This window comes from Hyla sarda, chromosome 1 (genome assembly GCF_029499605.1).
Source record: "Hyla sarda isolate aHylSar1 chromosome 1, aHylSar1.hap1, whole genome shotgun sequence".
Classification (NCBI taxonomy): domain Eukaryota; kingdom Metazoa; phylum Chordata; class Amphibia; order Anura; family Hylidae; genus Hyla; species Hyla sarda.
In genome coordinates, this window is record NC_079189.1 from 82,284,475 (window position 1) to 82,299,758 (window position 15,284).

The 15,284-nt window shown below is 45.9% G+C and overlaps 1 protein-coding gene and 1 long non-coding RNA gene across 9 annotated transcripts in view; one reads left to right on the plus strand and one right to left on the minus strand.

Annotated features, from left to right (window-relative positions):
* LOC130355835 (uncharacterized) overlaps positions 1–15,284 on the minus strand; it is a 94,961-nt gene that overhangs the window by 36,220 nt on the left and 43,457 nt on the right. For 6 of the 7 annotated variants that reach the window (XR_008888680.1, XR_008888678.1, XR_008888679.1 and 3 more), the window contains exon 2: positions 8,550–8,596. The exons of the other annotated variant lie outside the window; for it this stretch is intronic. This is a non-coding gene — a long non-coding RNA (uncharacterized LOC130355835). The remainder of the gene's footprint in view (positions 1–8,549; positions 8,597–15,284) is intronic. 7 annotated transcript variants of the gene reach the window in all.
* Positions 1–15,284, plus strand: part of TBC1D1 (TBC1 domain family member 1) — a 254,893-nt gene that overhangs the window by 33,337 nt on the left and 206,272 nt on the right. The gene's annotated exons all lie outside the window — the stretch shown is intronic.

Sequence of the window (15,284 nt, forward strand, 5' to 3'; positions counted from 1 at the left end):
GTCCCGCCCCTGGGTGTTGAAACCATGTTGCTGTATGGATGCCGAAGTGGAACTGTAAAGATCCGCACCTTGTTCCCGTGGGAGCGGAAGTCAGCATAAGTCCCGAAGCCCTGCATATAAGGAGCAGCGCCTCCGGATCCTCTCAGTTTGCCGGAAGTCTGCAAGTGGAGCAACATTGAAGAACAGGCAAGCATAAGGTTGGAGAGTCCCAAGATGGCGCTGGAGGCCCAGAAAGTTGCCGCGGCACAAATGTTTCAGGAGCTGGCAGATCGTCTACAACATATCTCCATCTGGGCCGAAGAGGCCTGCTACCAAGTCCCACTGCCTGAGGATGATGGAGACTGGCCAGCAACCCCAGCAAAGGGAACGCCGGCATCTTCCCGAGGATCATTGCTGTTGAGGCTCTCCTCTCACCAACGGACCTGGGGATCCTGGGCCGAAATCCATACAGAGGAGTCAGAAGTGAGTACCCCGGCTGAGGCTGCTTTCTCTACTCCTCCTTCTACCCCTAGCCCAGAGCAAACCCCCCAGATTCAGAAGTATGCTGAACGCCCCGGTCACCACGTAACCCCGGTGGCTATTTGGCGATGAGCCTGGACTAATTCAGCACATGAGGGAGCACCTTCTTTCCTTGCCAGGGAAGTCCCATCCCGCAGTTCCGACGGCCCAGTCCGAGAGGGCTAGGAAAGAAGCCCAGGTGGCCGCAATTGTAGAAGGACTATGGGCACAAACAATGAAAGAATATGGACCAAAGCTGCTGCCATATGAGGTGCGACAGGCGCAGTAACAGGACACCAAAGCATTAGAGGCCATGTACATCAGAAAGTTTGGGCATCCCCGAGAGGGAGAGCCGCCCCTGGGACGCCGCAGAGCCACGGTTGTAAAATTTTACAAACTGCGGGGCTTTGGCACCCTCTTGGACTGTCGTCATGGTGGGACCATCTTTGTCAATTGTCGAGCAGTGCAAATAAACTATCTCCCCCCACCACTGCATTCTCTAGAGAGCGGGGAGATTGTGGAGTATACTCCTGTACAGAGTATGAGGAGAATGGGCCACTGCGGTGACCAGTCCGAAAAATCCGAAAACAGATTCTGTTTGCCTACTTCCCATCGGACGACTGGGACACAGATCCCTTTGGTTTCCTGCCACCTAAAGTCAGAGGCACCGTCCAAGAGGAAGAGGTCTACTTGCCCGAGGCACCTGTCATGGCACCAAAGTTTCTGCACGAGTCATGTACAGAAGTGCCCAGGCCTACTCCTGTTGTCGAGGAAGTTTGGCCTAATCAGCAGGCACCAGCTAAAGTGCTTCGGCTACTCCTGCAGAGGAGGTTTGGCCGGTCCATCAGACACCAACGTCTATTCCCCCAGTGGCGCAAGCTTACAAACAAATGGTGGTCACCATCAGCCCCACCATTACTGGGTCTACCTTATCCCGGGTAAACTGGAACTCCTGAGTGAGTCCATTGGAGGGGTCACAGTCCTGTGGACCCCGTTACATTTCCCAGCCTCAGAAGCAGTCTAACAAGCGAGACTGGGATTGCAAGTTACCATGCTGAAGAGTCTACATGTACCCACTTTGCTAATAAGTCGTGAGACTAACTTTGTGTGTGAAGTATTCTTGTTCTTTTCAAGTTTCAGCAACGTTTAAAAAATGTGCCTGGTGGACTCACCAAGAACTCCTGTATCCATTTGCGTAAGTGTAAGTGCCCAGCTTCTAACCGTGATCCTTTACTGAGAACTCTAACCGTACCAGAACTGTGGAGCGGTACTATCATTTATATATATATATATATATATATATATATATATACACACTGTCAGAGTAATGTATTTTTGTTTATATTTTTGCACAGGTTAATGCAAATGTTGTTGTACTATGTTGTTTAAGCTGTGTTGTAATAAATAGTGTTGCTCACGAATATTCGCAATTCGAATTTTATTCGCGAATATCGCATATTCGCGAATTCGCGAATATTCGCGAATATAGCGCTATATATTCGTAATTACGAATATTCATTTTTTTTTTTCGTTTTTTTTTTACAGTACACATCACAGTGATCATCCCTCTCTGCTTCCAGCTTATGTGGTGTAAGAAGGCTCTAATACTATTGTGTGAGACTGGTGCGCGAATTTTCGCATATGCGAAAATGTGCATATGCTAATTTTCGCATGTGCGAATTTTCGCTAATGCTAATTTTTGTATGTGCAAATTTTCGCATATGTTAATTTCGCACACGCGAATATTCGCATATGCGAAAATAAAACGGGAATATTACGAATATGCGAATATTCGCGAATATGACGAATATTCGTCCATATATTCGCGAATATTCGCGAATTCGAATATGGCCTATGCCGCTCAACACTAGTAATAAAGTGTATATAACGTGTACATACAAGAATGTCTCTTTGTGTCTATGGCAATTTATATAGGAGGTATCCTGACTAGGTCAGGAGAAGCGTATCCACTACCTCACTGTCATGACAGTTACCAGCTAGGTACAGAGAATAGTCATAGTACCTTGTATAAAGTTGTCAGTGTAAAGTCTGGTCATATTTAGTCAGTCTAACATAGATACTGCTAATTGTCATTTTGTACAGTCAAGTCCAATGTAGTACTTAGTGTATTATGAATAAACTAGTCAAATGTAATGTCTAGTTAGGACTGTAGCTGAAAAAATATATATTCCAGTCCATAATAGTCAGTAATGTCTAACCATTTTCCTGTCCATCATGTACAGGCTACTGTACTGGCCAGAGAGGTCTCCTGGGAGCTAGATAAACACGTATAGTGACAGAGTTGCCATGTATAAAAGTAATCTTGTAATATTGTCCAGAAATGTCCGTAGTGTTCTGGGGAGAAGTAGCTAGTGCCAAAGGGCCCCAGTAGCTAAGGCAGTTGGGTAGAAAGCCTCCAGCAGCCTGATCTGAATGAAGTATGTTCAATGTGTTCATGTATGCAATTGCAAGACTCAAGAACCTCATATGTCTTTTTATCCCTGTTATTCATACCCTAACAAAAGGAGCATGTAAGGACATTACCAACTTATTCTACATGGACTTATCCCCTACTGTTTATTATTTAGTCACCAGACCTGTGAAAGACATTCGATGTCAATGCCCTAGGTACTGTTTGTCATCACCAGGCCCCAGTGGCCACTTTTATGTCATCCGCCCTCCAGGACTGGTCACCGAGGATGGCTGTTGTTAAAAGAGGGAGTTTGTGGTGGTCCAGTACAGGAGTTGCACCCCTGTACCTTTGCTGCTCTGTCAGGCAGCCTCCATACAGTGTCCCCTGCCCCCACCCCCTGCATTTGTTCTATTGTCTATTCATTTGTAAGCGTGTTAAATAATGTATTATACCTAAAATGTGTTATAGTTTATGAACAGTTGACATGTGATTAACCTGTTGTCATGTGATTGTAACCCAGTGAGGTATCAGTGACCATGTGACCTAAGCGTGACTTATGGGACTCCTCCAGAGTCTCCCCATATAAGCCCTGGGTGGAGCCTCTGCTCTCTCCCTCTTGCATGCTGAGTTGCAGTGAGGTCAAGTTCTAGGTGTGTGTCTGGAGTCCAGAGGAGGCCTTAAGTCAGTCAAGCAGCCGCAGATTTTCAAGTCCGTCCAAGTCATCCTGTTTCAAGTCAGCTTGGCCTGCATCTAAATTGTCCAAGTCCTCTATAAGTCCCAGCAAGCCCTAAGGTCTCTGAAGTCACTGGTCACCTTTGTGGGCTTAGCCAAGCTGTATAGACTGTTACACCTGTCTGACTCAGTAAAGCTGCCGTTGTTCCGTAACTTGGCGTCGGAGTCATTATTTTCCCCTGTGCCTAGTCCAGGATCCAGCGGTATTCCTTTGGGTGGTGTAGAGGATAAACCATGCCCTGGTGTCATGAACACAAGGGGTTAATGCCATCTGCCCCTGGGGCAATTCCATCTGCCCTCATCACACCCTCACCACATAATATTCACTTTTCCTTAGATTAATGATTATTTTCTTTAGGTTTCTCATGTGTTTTCTACCATTCGGTGAGCAGAATGAGCTGTATCTTTAGTGACTTTTATCTGTATGCACAGAAGGAATGCTCAGCCTTCTATGGTAACAACGTTCTGGAGTCTCCGCGTTGTTATAAACCAGAGGTGCTTTGAGCTCACACTATACTGGGCACCGCACCAATATACCAGGTCAGAGGGCACGGGGAAATATTTGGTATATGATTAAATCTGTATTTCTAACCCTCACAACAGACATAATGTAATGGCAGCAATCTTCATTAGCTTCTTGTTGATACTAAAAATAAAACTATAACATTTGTAGAATAAACATCATTTATCTACAGATAAGTAGAGAACACTAATGCATTGTGCAACATAAAGGAAACCATAGATGTGCGATGGGCTATCTAGATGGCGATCATTGATGTAAACAACAATAATATAAACTGGGAAGATTCTAATAATAAGAATCTGTTTATCTCCATCTCCATCAGTGTTATGAAATGCTCAAAGGGTTTTCTGAATGTTTTTAGTTTTTATTTAGCACAGGTAGGAACCGGTATAAAAAAAAGCAAAAGAAAACTTTTACTCATCCCTAAATTTGGTAGGTAGGTGACTGACACAAAGAGAGGGTAAGAGGACTACTGTGGACATAATATATATATCAGATGTGTGCCATATATGCTTTCTGCTATTACAGGGGGAAAATAGGTGGTGTGGGGGGGGGGGTGCAAGGATCGGGAAGGAAGATGAGCTAAGGAGTATAGCTGGAGACTTCCAGGACAGTGGGACAGTGCCTGAAATCACCCCCCTTGGGACAGCTTAGGGCAGCTGAGTTATTGGGCTTTGTAGTTTCCACTTACTGATTTGGTGAATCCGTCAGATGGGTTGGACTTTATTTTCATAAGGCTGTGTTCAGCTACGCTCTGTGTGGTAACTGTAAAGGGGAATGCACATTTAATGAAGGGGCATGGCCTCATAATCAGGAGGATATCCTGATGTGCACATGAGGCCAAGTCCCTTTATTAAATATGCCCGTATGAAAATAAAGTCACCCCCATCTGACAGATTTAGTGAATCAGTCAGAGGGGACCACAACAAAGCCCTATAAGGCTAGGTTCAGACTACAGAATTTTCACCTGCAATTTCGCTTTGAAATTACAGGTGGAAATTCCGCTTGCTAAAATGTATAGTGTAGTGAATGGTTTTCCGTTCACAAATTCACACTTCGGAATTTGTGAACGGAAAATCCACTTGGAAATTTCCACCTGAAGAATGGCATTTCTCTTCAGGCGGAAATCCGCACGGAACACATTGCAGTCTATTGGAGACTGTAGTGTCCGCGTGGTCCTATCGCCGACTGATTCAGTCAGCGCTGGCCGCACTCGGAATCTCCGGGCGGAAATTTTCTGCCTGGAGATTCCGTAGTCTGAACCTAACCTTAAAGGGGTACTCCGGTGCTTAGACATCTTATCCCCTATCCAAAGGATAGGAGATAAGATGCCTGATCGCGGGAGTCCCGCCGCTGGGGACCCCCGTGATCTTGCACGCGGCACCCCGTTTATAATCAGTCCCCGGAGCGTGTTCGCTCCGGGTCTGATTACCGGCGACCACAGGGCCGACGGCGTGTGACGTCACACCTCCGCCCCCGTGTGACGTCACACCTCCGCCCCTCAATGCAAGCCTATGGGAGGGGGCGTGACAGCTATCACACCCCCTCCCATAGGCTTGCATTGAGGGGCGGAGTGTGACATCACACGGGGGGCGGAGGCGTGATGTCGCCGCTAATCAGACCCGGACCCGGGGACAGATTATAAACGGGGTGCCGCATGCAAGATCACGGGGGTCCCCAGCGGCGGGACTCCCGCGATCAGGCATCTTATCCCCTTTCCTTTGGATAGGGAATAAGATGTCTAAGCACCGGAGTACCCCTTTAAAGGCCGAGGCGGGACATCGCTGCGGCCGCTGATAGGCTGAAGCTCCGTGTGACGTGCCGGGCTAACAGGAAGTAAGAAGAATACAGCCCGGGGACCGAACACCTGTACCGGTGCTCCGGGGGCTCGTTGGCAGGTAAGATAAAGTGTGTTTTCTTTTCTTTTGCAGCCCGGACGGGATAACATGAAAAAAGTGTGCGCCAGAGTACTCCTTTAAGGCTAAGTTTCCACTTGTTTTTTTTCTGGCAGTTTTTGGATATCTGCCACTGCAGTTTTTGATCCAAAGCCAGAAGTGTATTCAAAAGGAATTGGACATATAACGGAAGGACTTACACTTCTCCTCCCTTATGGAACCACTTCTGACTTTGGCTCAAAAACTGCAGAAAAAAAAAACCAAGTGGAAACTTAGCCTAACTCTGCTATGTATTTTTTTTCCACAGGTCCACTTAAGTAATGACAACCACTCTATACGGGTTTATTCAGGGTCAGCCATTAATTAAAGGCCCATTCACATCAGATTTTTGTCCACACATGTGATTTTTGTCCACAGCAAACTGTCAAAAGGGTATTGTGGTGTCCATGGGGTGTTAGAATACCTGATCACTTCATGACGTCAGGGCACCATTATTCTATATATGGTCCGAGGTTGGGGACAGCTTATCCGGGGCCAGACATGGGGAGTAAATGAACACACCGACGTCAGGTTAGGGATAACTGTCTTTACTGAGCTGGGTGCAGATGGTAATACACATACAGCTGGCATTAGGTGAGAGAGTACAGCGTAACCTTGCCCTCTCCTCAGAGCACACAACACACAGCACACCTGAGCTAAGCTGTTGCTCAGGAGCCACTCTAGGGTGAACTGACTAACTCTTCCTCTGCACTACACTATACAGGGGAGACTTTAGGGGTTCCCATTGGCAGGCAGGGTTCATTGCTCTCATTTAAGGGTACAATAACATGAAAACTTACATACACATAACAATAATATAATTCATTTAGGAAAATATATTATCTGACATTATAACATACACACAAATGATTTAACTGTGAAACTCCTGGTTGGCCCAACACCTTGTGCTGCAAAGCTGCCCGAGACAGTCCAAACCACAGGACAGTTATTGGTGCTGGGACAGAACAGTATGCCTATGTAATCTGTGGTGTATAGACTGTGATGGACTTGTATGCCTGCCATGTCCGCAGGGGAATTTTCCACACAAGTGTTTGTTAGGGGTCAAGTCCTAAGAAAAAAAGTGTGGGAACTCATCCAATATTTCCACTCAAGGGCTGGTCCTTCAGGATTTCTACTAATGGAAATGGTGTTCCTGCTGTGGAAAAAGTGCAGAAACTCAGTTCCCACACGTTCCTGCAGTATTTGAGCTCTGGTTGTATAACCGTCATTCCTGCCACATCAGAGGGGGGGGGGGGGTACTGCACAAGTTATTGTTACTGACACATCTTCAGAGCAATAACATCACAACATTTAGGTTGTTGTATACCCGTCATGCCTGCCACATCTACAGAGGGGTGCACTGCACAAGTTGTTGTGACCAATTTGAGTGTACAGCACTGCGAAATCTGTGTGCACTATATAAATAAAGATTTATAATTATTATTACGAACATGTAAATACAGTCGTCAGCTTTCACGAAAGGTTCTTAAGGGGGATAAGTTTGAGATTGCGGGGGGTCCGACCGCTGGGGCCCCCTGCGATCTCTCTGTACGGGGGCCAGGCTCTCCAGCCAGATAGCGGGTGTCGACCCCCGCATGAAGCGGCGGCCGACACGCCCCCTCAATACATCTCTATGACAGAGCCGGAGATTGCCGAAGGCAGCGCTTCGGCTCTACCATAGAGTTGTATTGAGGGGGCGTGTCGGCCGCCGCTTCATGCGGAGGTCGATACGCCCCCTTCCCGCGGGCTGTTGGGGCACCATACAGGAGATCGCAGGGGGCCCCACCGGTTGGACGCCCCGCGATCTCAAACTTATCCCCTATCCTTAGGATAGGGGATAAGTTGGTCACCACTGGGTCACCACTGGACTACTCCTTTAAGGCCTTCTGGTCTCCAGAAAAACCGATCTGGGAGATTAACCCAGGGTTCTACAGGTACCAAAACCGGGGCAGTTCTCGTGTATCAATTATCTAGCAGTTATTGTTTTTTGTTTTTTTTTGCCTCTTAATAGCAGGGTCATGGGATAGCACTGCATTTATGCCTGACAAGCATCAAACTATTTTCTCTCTTGCTCTGGGTAAGTCTGCTGATGCGTGTTTACACCAGCTAGTGTGACAGCCTGTTCCGATTTCAGTGTCAGGGCAGGCTGTCCAGGCATGCTGGGAGTTGTAGTTTTGCAGCAGCTGGAGGCACACTGGTTGGGAAACACTGGCTGAGTACATAGTGCACATCAATTGTCAGAGGCAGTGACAGTGATTCAGTCTGTACACACCGTTAAATGACCCGTTCTATGATGTTATACAGTATTTGACTTCGATATCTGAATGTAAATACAGTATAACCTGCAGACTGTTATTTGAAGCAAGATAGGAAATGATAGATAAGTAAGATGTGTGCAGTAAGGGATGTCAGGGAACTGAGTATATTTATCCAGAATCCTTCCACATACCTGCGGTATCTATACAGTGTTATCAGCAAAGCTAAGTAACTTCTGGGCTGTGAAGGAAAGAATGAGATGGAAATCAGAGTGGAAAAATGTAAACTTCAAGGACAAGTTTTATTTATTTACTTATTTATTTTAAATGGGGACTGTCAGTATCAAAAACTTTTTACATGTTGTATACCTTTGGCAAAACATTAAAGGGGTGTTCCAGGAAAAACCTTTTTTTTTATATATCAACTGGCTCCAGAAAGTTAAACAGATTTGTAAATTACTTCTATAAAAAAAATCTTAATCCTTTCAGTACTTATGAGCCTCTGAAGTTAAGGTTGTTCTTTTCTGTCTAAATCCTCTCTGATGACAGCTGTCTCGGGAAATGCCCAGTTTAGAAGCAAATCCCCATTGCAAACCTCTTCTAAACTGGGCATTTCCCGAGACACGTGTCATCAGAGAGGATTTATACAGAAAAGAACAACCTTAACTTCAGAAGCTCATAAGTACTGAAAGGATTAAGATTTTTTTAATAGAAGTAATTTACAAATCTGTTTAACTTTCTGGAGCCAGTTGATATATAAAAAAAAAGTTTTTTTTTCCTGGAATACCCCTATAACCTTTCCAAAATACCTCATAAGAAAATGTTATCTCCTCTTTATATAAATCATGGCAAAAAAAAGACCACTAGGGATCCCCATATGATCCAGAAGATAACTTGTCTGAAGCACAGGCTGGGACAATGTATAGTAAGTGAGGGTGGGACTAGCACTTCTCTGTGCTCACTCCTGTCCTATCAGACTGCAGCATGAAAACAGAGGAGGAGGTTACAGAGCAGCCTGCAGTGATTGGATGAAGAGACACAGCACAGCAGACTTAGGGAATGCAATGCGAATGAGGACGGGCTCAGTGATTGCCCCGGACATACCCCTTCCTGAGCAGTGAATGTCAGAGTGAGTGAGCAGCAGAACAGCAGGGATTTTTGAGCCAAATGCAGAAGCTAGACATATAAAAAAAGACATGTAAAGCATTGGCATGACCTAGTGCTTTGGTCTTCTACCTGTGGACCTCCAGATGTTGCAAAACTACAACTCCCAGCATGCCCGGACAGCCGTCGGCTGTCCGGGCATGCTGGGAGTTGTAGTTTTGCAACATCTGGAGGTCCGCAGGTTGAAGACGACTGACCTAGTGAGTATAATATTCAGTGATCCCTCAACTTACAATGTCCTCTACATACAATAGTTTCAACATACAATGGTCTTTTCTGGACCATTGTAACTTGAAACCAGACTCAACATACAATGCTACAGACAGTCCAGATCTGTGAAACGTGTCAATGGCCGGAAGAACTGACCAATCAGAAAGGGCATTTCACTGGTAAAATACATATATTAGGCTAGGTTTCCACTTGGGGTTTTTTCTGGCAGTTTTTGGATATCTGCCACTGCAGTTGTTGACCCAAAGCCAGAAAGGTATTCAAAAGGAATAGGACATATAAAGTAAGGACTTACACTTCTCCTCCCTTATGGATCCACTTCTGACTTTGGCTCAAAAACTGCAGTGGCAGTTTAAAAAAAAAAAAAAAAGTGGAATCAGCCTTACTGAAGTGTATGCACTGACTGGCTGCCTGGGAGGTACTACATGTTCTGTACTACTCTTTACCTGTACCAGGGATAGCTGCTCTAGGTGGGGGCAGCTCCAGTTTACTTTTCCTGGGACACTGTGTGTACATAGACAGTGATTACAGCTCCCAGCAGATCTTTCTTACTTTTATATGGAAGGACTTGCTTTGTCTGTATTAGTATCTACGTATTTTTCTTTAATTCTCACTTTTTCCTATTTTCAGATGACATTTTGTGGGCTTCAGAACCAATTACCAGGTTTCCATAGAGTTCTGGTCTCAATATACAATGGTTTCAACATGCAATGGTCGTCCTGGAACCGATTAATATTGTAACTTGAGGGAACACGGTATAGGCATATTTTTTTTCTGTGAAATGACACTTACACTTTAAGGCCGGGTTTAAGGAAAACTGTCTGAACCAGTTGGCTCTACGACCGCACAGACATTTCCATCCCCATAAACAGCAATGTCTGTGGAGCAGAAATCTGCCAGAACATAAAAAAAATTCGATGTTCTGGCTTAATTTTTTTAGGTGATTTTCTGGCCAGAAAGTCCGCTTAAAAAACTCTGCGGTGTGCACGGTGCAGCAAAATCCCACGGCCAGCAATGGGACTCTGCTGCACGGAATTTCCGAGCGCAACCCGACCTAAGGCTTTGTTCGCACACATTTTTTCTATTAAAAAAAAAAACAGCCTTTTTACGTTTCAAAAATGTCCCGATAAGTGTAGTTTTTCCTGTTGAATTCAATAGAACTGCCTAGAAACCACAGTTTATTTTACAGCTAGAATTGTTGTAGCCCTAATATTAAGGAGAACTGGTCAGGTCCCATGTGCCTCATGCACTGGCCCCCAGCTCACGACAAAGGAGGAGAACAATTGGAGGTAACTCAGATTCATCAAGTTGTTGAGTTGCCCATAGCAACCAATCAGATCGCTTCTTTAATTTTTCAGAGGCCTTTTCAAAAATGAAAGGAGCGATCTGATTGGCTGCTATGGGCATCTGGTCAAGTTTTAACCCCTTAAGGACACATGACGTACTGGAACGTCATGTGTCCACTCCCGATCTATAACGCGGGGCCACGGCGTGGCCCCGCGTCATAGCGGTTCGGGCCCGGCCTCTAACAACGGCCGGGACCCGTGGCTAATAGCGCGCGGCATTGATCGCTGTGCCGCGCGCTATTAACCCTTTAGACGCGGCGTTCAAAGTTGAACGCCGCGTCTAAAGTGAAACCGAAAGCATGCCGGCTAGCTCAGTGGGCTGTTCGGGATAGCCGCGGTGAAATCGCGGCATCCCGAACAGCTGACAGGACAGCGGGAGGGCCCCTACCTGCCTCCTCGCTGTCCGATCGCCGAATGACTGCTCAGTGCCTGAGATCCAGGCATGAGCAGTCATGCGGCAGAATCATCGATCACTGGTTTCTTATGAGAAACCAGTGATCAATGTAAAAGATCAGTGTGTGCAGTGTTATAGGTCCCTATGGGACCTATAACACTGCAAAAAAAAAGTGCAAAAAAAAAGTGAATAAACATCATTTAACCCCTTCCCTATTAAAAGTTTGAATCACCCCCCTTTTCCCATAAAAGAAAAAACACAGTGTAAATAAAAATAAAAATAAACATAAATGGTATCGCCGCGTGCGGAAATGTCCGAATTATAAAAATATATCGTTAATTAAACCGCACGGTCAATGGCGTGCGCGCAAAAAAATTCCAAAGTCCAAAATAGTGCATTTTTGGTCACTTTTTATATCATGAAAAAATGAATAAAAAGCGATCAATAAGTCCTATCAATGCAAAAATGGTACCGTTAAAAACTTCAGATCACGGCGCAAAAAATGAGCCCTCATACCGCCCCATACACGGAAAAATAAAAAAGTTATAGGGGTCAGAAGATGACAATTTTAAACGTATTAATTTTCCTGCATGTAGTTATGATTTTTTCCAGAAGTCCGACAAAATCAAACCTATATAAGTAGGGTATCATTTTAATCGTATGGACCTACAGAATACATATCAGGTGTCATTTTTACCGAAAAATGTACTACGTAGAAACGGAAGCCCCCAAAAGTTACAAAACAGCGTTTTTTTTAAAATTTTGTCGCACAATGATTTTTTTTCCCGCTTCACCATAGATTTTTGGGCAAAATGACTGACGTCATTACAAAGTAGAATTGGTGGCGCAAAAAATAAGCCAACATATGGATTTTTAGGTGTAAATTTGAAAGAGTTATGATTTTTTAAAGGCAAGGAGCAAAAAACGAAAATGCAAAAACGGAAAAACCTCCGGTCCTTAAGGGGTTAATAAATATCCCCTCATGTGTGATCTGAAAGCACATAACACTGATCTCCTCACCTGTCAGGTCCCGGGGCCAGAATGTGCATTTCATGTACATTTTTGGAGAATTTTATTTACAAAAGCCTGAAAAAGCCTATTACCGAGGAGAGAGAGTTTTTTTCTTTTGAAATCCAAAGACCGTGCTTTCTCATACCCAGGTTCCAAAAAAGTGTGTATCACACAAAGTGCACAAGGATGGGGTCTATTGTGGTTTTTGAGCGAAAGACAGAAGTGGATCAAATAGGAAGGAAAAGTATATATTATTCCTTTATACTTTCATCCTCCATAATGTAGTTTTTGAAGAATTCCTCCCCCCCCCCGCCAAAAAAAAATACAGTGATCCCCCGACCTACGATGGCCCTGACATACAATAATTTCAACATACGATGGCCTCAGAGGCCAACGCATGTTGAAGGCAGCATCAACATACGATGCTTTTGTATGTCGGGGCCATCGCATAAACGGCTATCCGGCAGCGCAGACTGTTTCAGCTGCCACCGGATAGCCGTTTAAGGTGCCCCGTGTGGTCCACTAAGTGTCACTCAACTGTCCCCGATGTTCCGGACTGTCCTCTTCGGGCTCCGCTGCATGGCCGTCGCTCTCCTTGGTCGTGATCACGTCACCGCGCACGCTGTCCCGTCAGCGACGTGATGACGGCGATGGAGAGTGACGATTCTGGCCAGCAGTGACGGTCCGGAGCGGCGAGGACACCCCGATGACGTGATGACAGCGACGATCCAGGGCAGCGGTGATGGTTCGGCGTGGCGGGGACACGTGACTATAACTTTCTATATTACTGTTGTACGGATCCCTCAACATACGATTGATTCAAGTAACGATTGATTGATTTAGAACTTATTACCATCGTATGTTGAGGGATCACTGTTAAGTTTCCACTTGGTTTTTTTTCTGGCAGTTTTTGGAAAACTTCCATATCAGTTTTTGAGCCAAAGCCAGAAGTGTATTCAAAAGGAATAGGACATAAAAAGGAAGAACTTGTACTTGTGGTCAGGACTTTGAACCGTGCATGGGCTTACCTGTTACCTCCTGCCAAGGCCACCTGCAAGAAACTAGATTTACCAAGACCTAACACAAAACTCTACTTATAACATAGAACAGCGGTTGAGGTGTGCCTGAAAACCGCGTCGAGGGTCCGCCTATAGAGGGCAAAAATACACCACCAGTTAGGGTAATTAAGTATCATTTATTTATAATCCCAAAAATTGAAATGCCTCGGCCATTTCCCTTGAGGGATCTGGGACATAAGTGGTATATGCATCAGAACGCCACCTCCCCAACTTCTGGATGACATGTACAGGCACTTTGTGCCTGGAGGCCGCCGATGCTGCTCCTATGCGAAATGAGTGACCTGAGAACTCTCTGGGGTTGTGTCCTAAATTGCCAAGCAGCGTGCGGACATGCGATGTGAAAAGAGAAGTGGTAAGAGCACCCCCACCGAAAGGCAACAGTGGCGACTCCGGAGGCTTATCATGGAGGAACTCAACCAGTTGTGCCAACACCGCCACCAGGCACCAGTTGCTGCTTGAAGGAAAATACTTAACCACCGCCCCCCACCTACAAGTTTTTGTGACAGACAGTGAAACTTCGAACCAAGAACCCTGCCACCTTAAATGAGCCTTCTGTGGATGTGTCGCTCCCCGCCTGACACATGAAAATTCACCCGGCCGGAGGAAGCCATAGAAGGCTAGATAAATGGCAGATTTGATTATCAGACTGCGCTCGAAGCCAAACGGGTTATTGGCTAATGCGTCAGACATGGCTCGGAACAGCTCGCCGCTGATCGGTTTCCTGAGAGTTGGCGCTGTGGTGCTACGAGCCACCACCCCTCTGAGCGCAGCCTTGACAGCCTGAGATGATAGGATAGATAGCCTGTCTGGGTGGGATAAAGAAATGAAATGCTGAATGCCCGAAAGGTAAGATTTGATAGTGCTATGAGACAGGTGCAGAGAAGAGTGGCAGAAACCGATGAAAGATAGAATGATAGTGGTGTCGTAAGAAAAGGGGATGCTATGTTGCGACAGATATGACCTGAAGGTGTCGTGTGCTGCATGATAGGCCTTTCTGGTATTGGGGGCTAAGGCGTCCGACATTAACTCCCGGGCCACCTGTGTGTAATAATTCAGTCCAAGATTAATTGTGCCAGGCAAGGGGGTTGTGTTCCTACTGCGTCTGCTTGCGGAGCCACCTGTGAAAACAGATGGAAATTAGCCCTGGACAGAGCATCTGCGGCCGTGTTGTCTACCCCCGGTATGTGTCTGGCTACAAAATTGAAGTTGTGTTGTAAGGACACCCAGACTAGTCTGCGCATGAATGACATGACAGTAGCATGCCCGGAACTGCCCTTGTTGACTATGGCAACTGTTGCCTGATTGTCACACTGAAACTCCACCGTCTGCCCTGACCACTTGTCGCCCCATGTCACTGCAGCTGCTACAATGGGGAAAACCTCAAAAAGTGCCGAAGTGCTGCTGAAGCCTGCCAGAGCCAATACCTGCTTGGACCATTGGCCCGCCATCCACCTTCTGCCCCACACTGCACCATAACCAATGGAAAATGACGCATCGGTGCAGATCTTGGGGGACAACTCGGAGGTTGGCGGGACAAACATAGCCGTCCCATTCCATTGTGCCATGAACCTATCCCACATGTTCAGGTCAGCCAGGGCTTGGCAATCTAACCAAACCCTACTGTGTTGATGAGGGACACCATGCAGCAAAGACAATATTCTGGATAAGAACGCTCTGCCCTGCGGGATTGCTCGCATAGCAAATGCC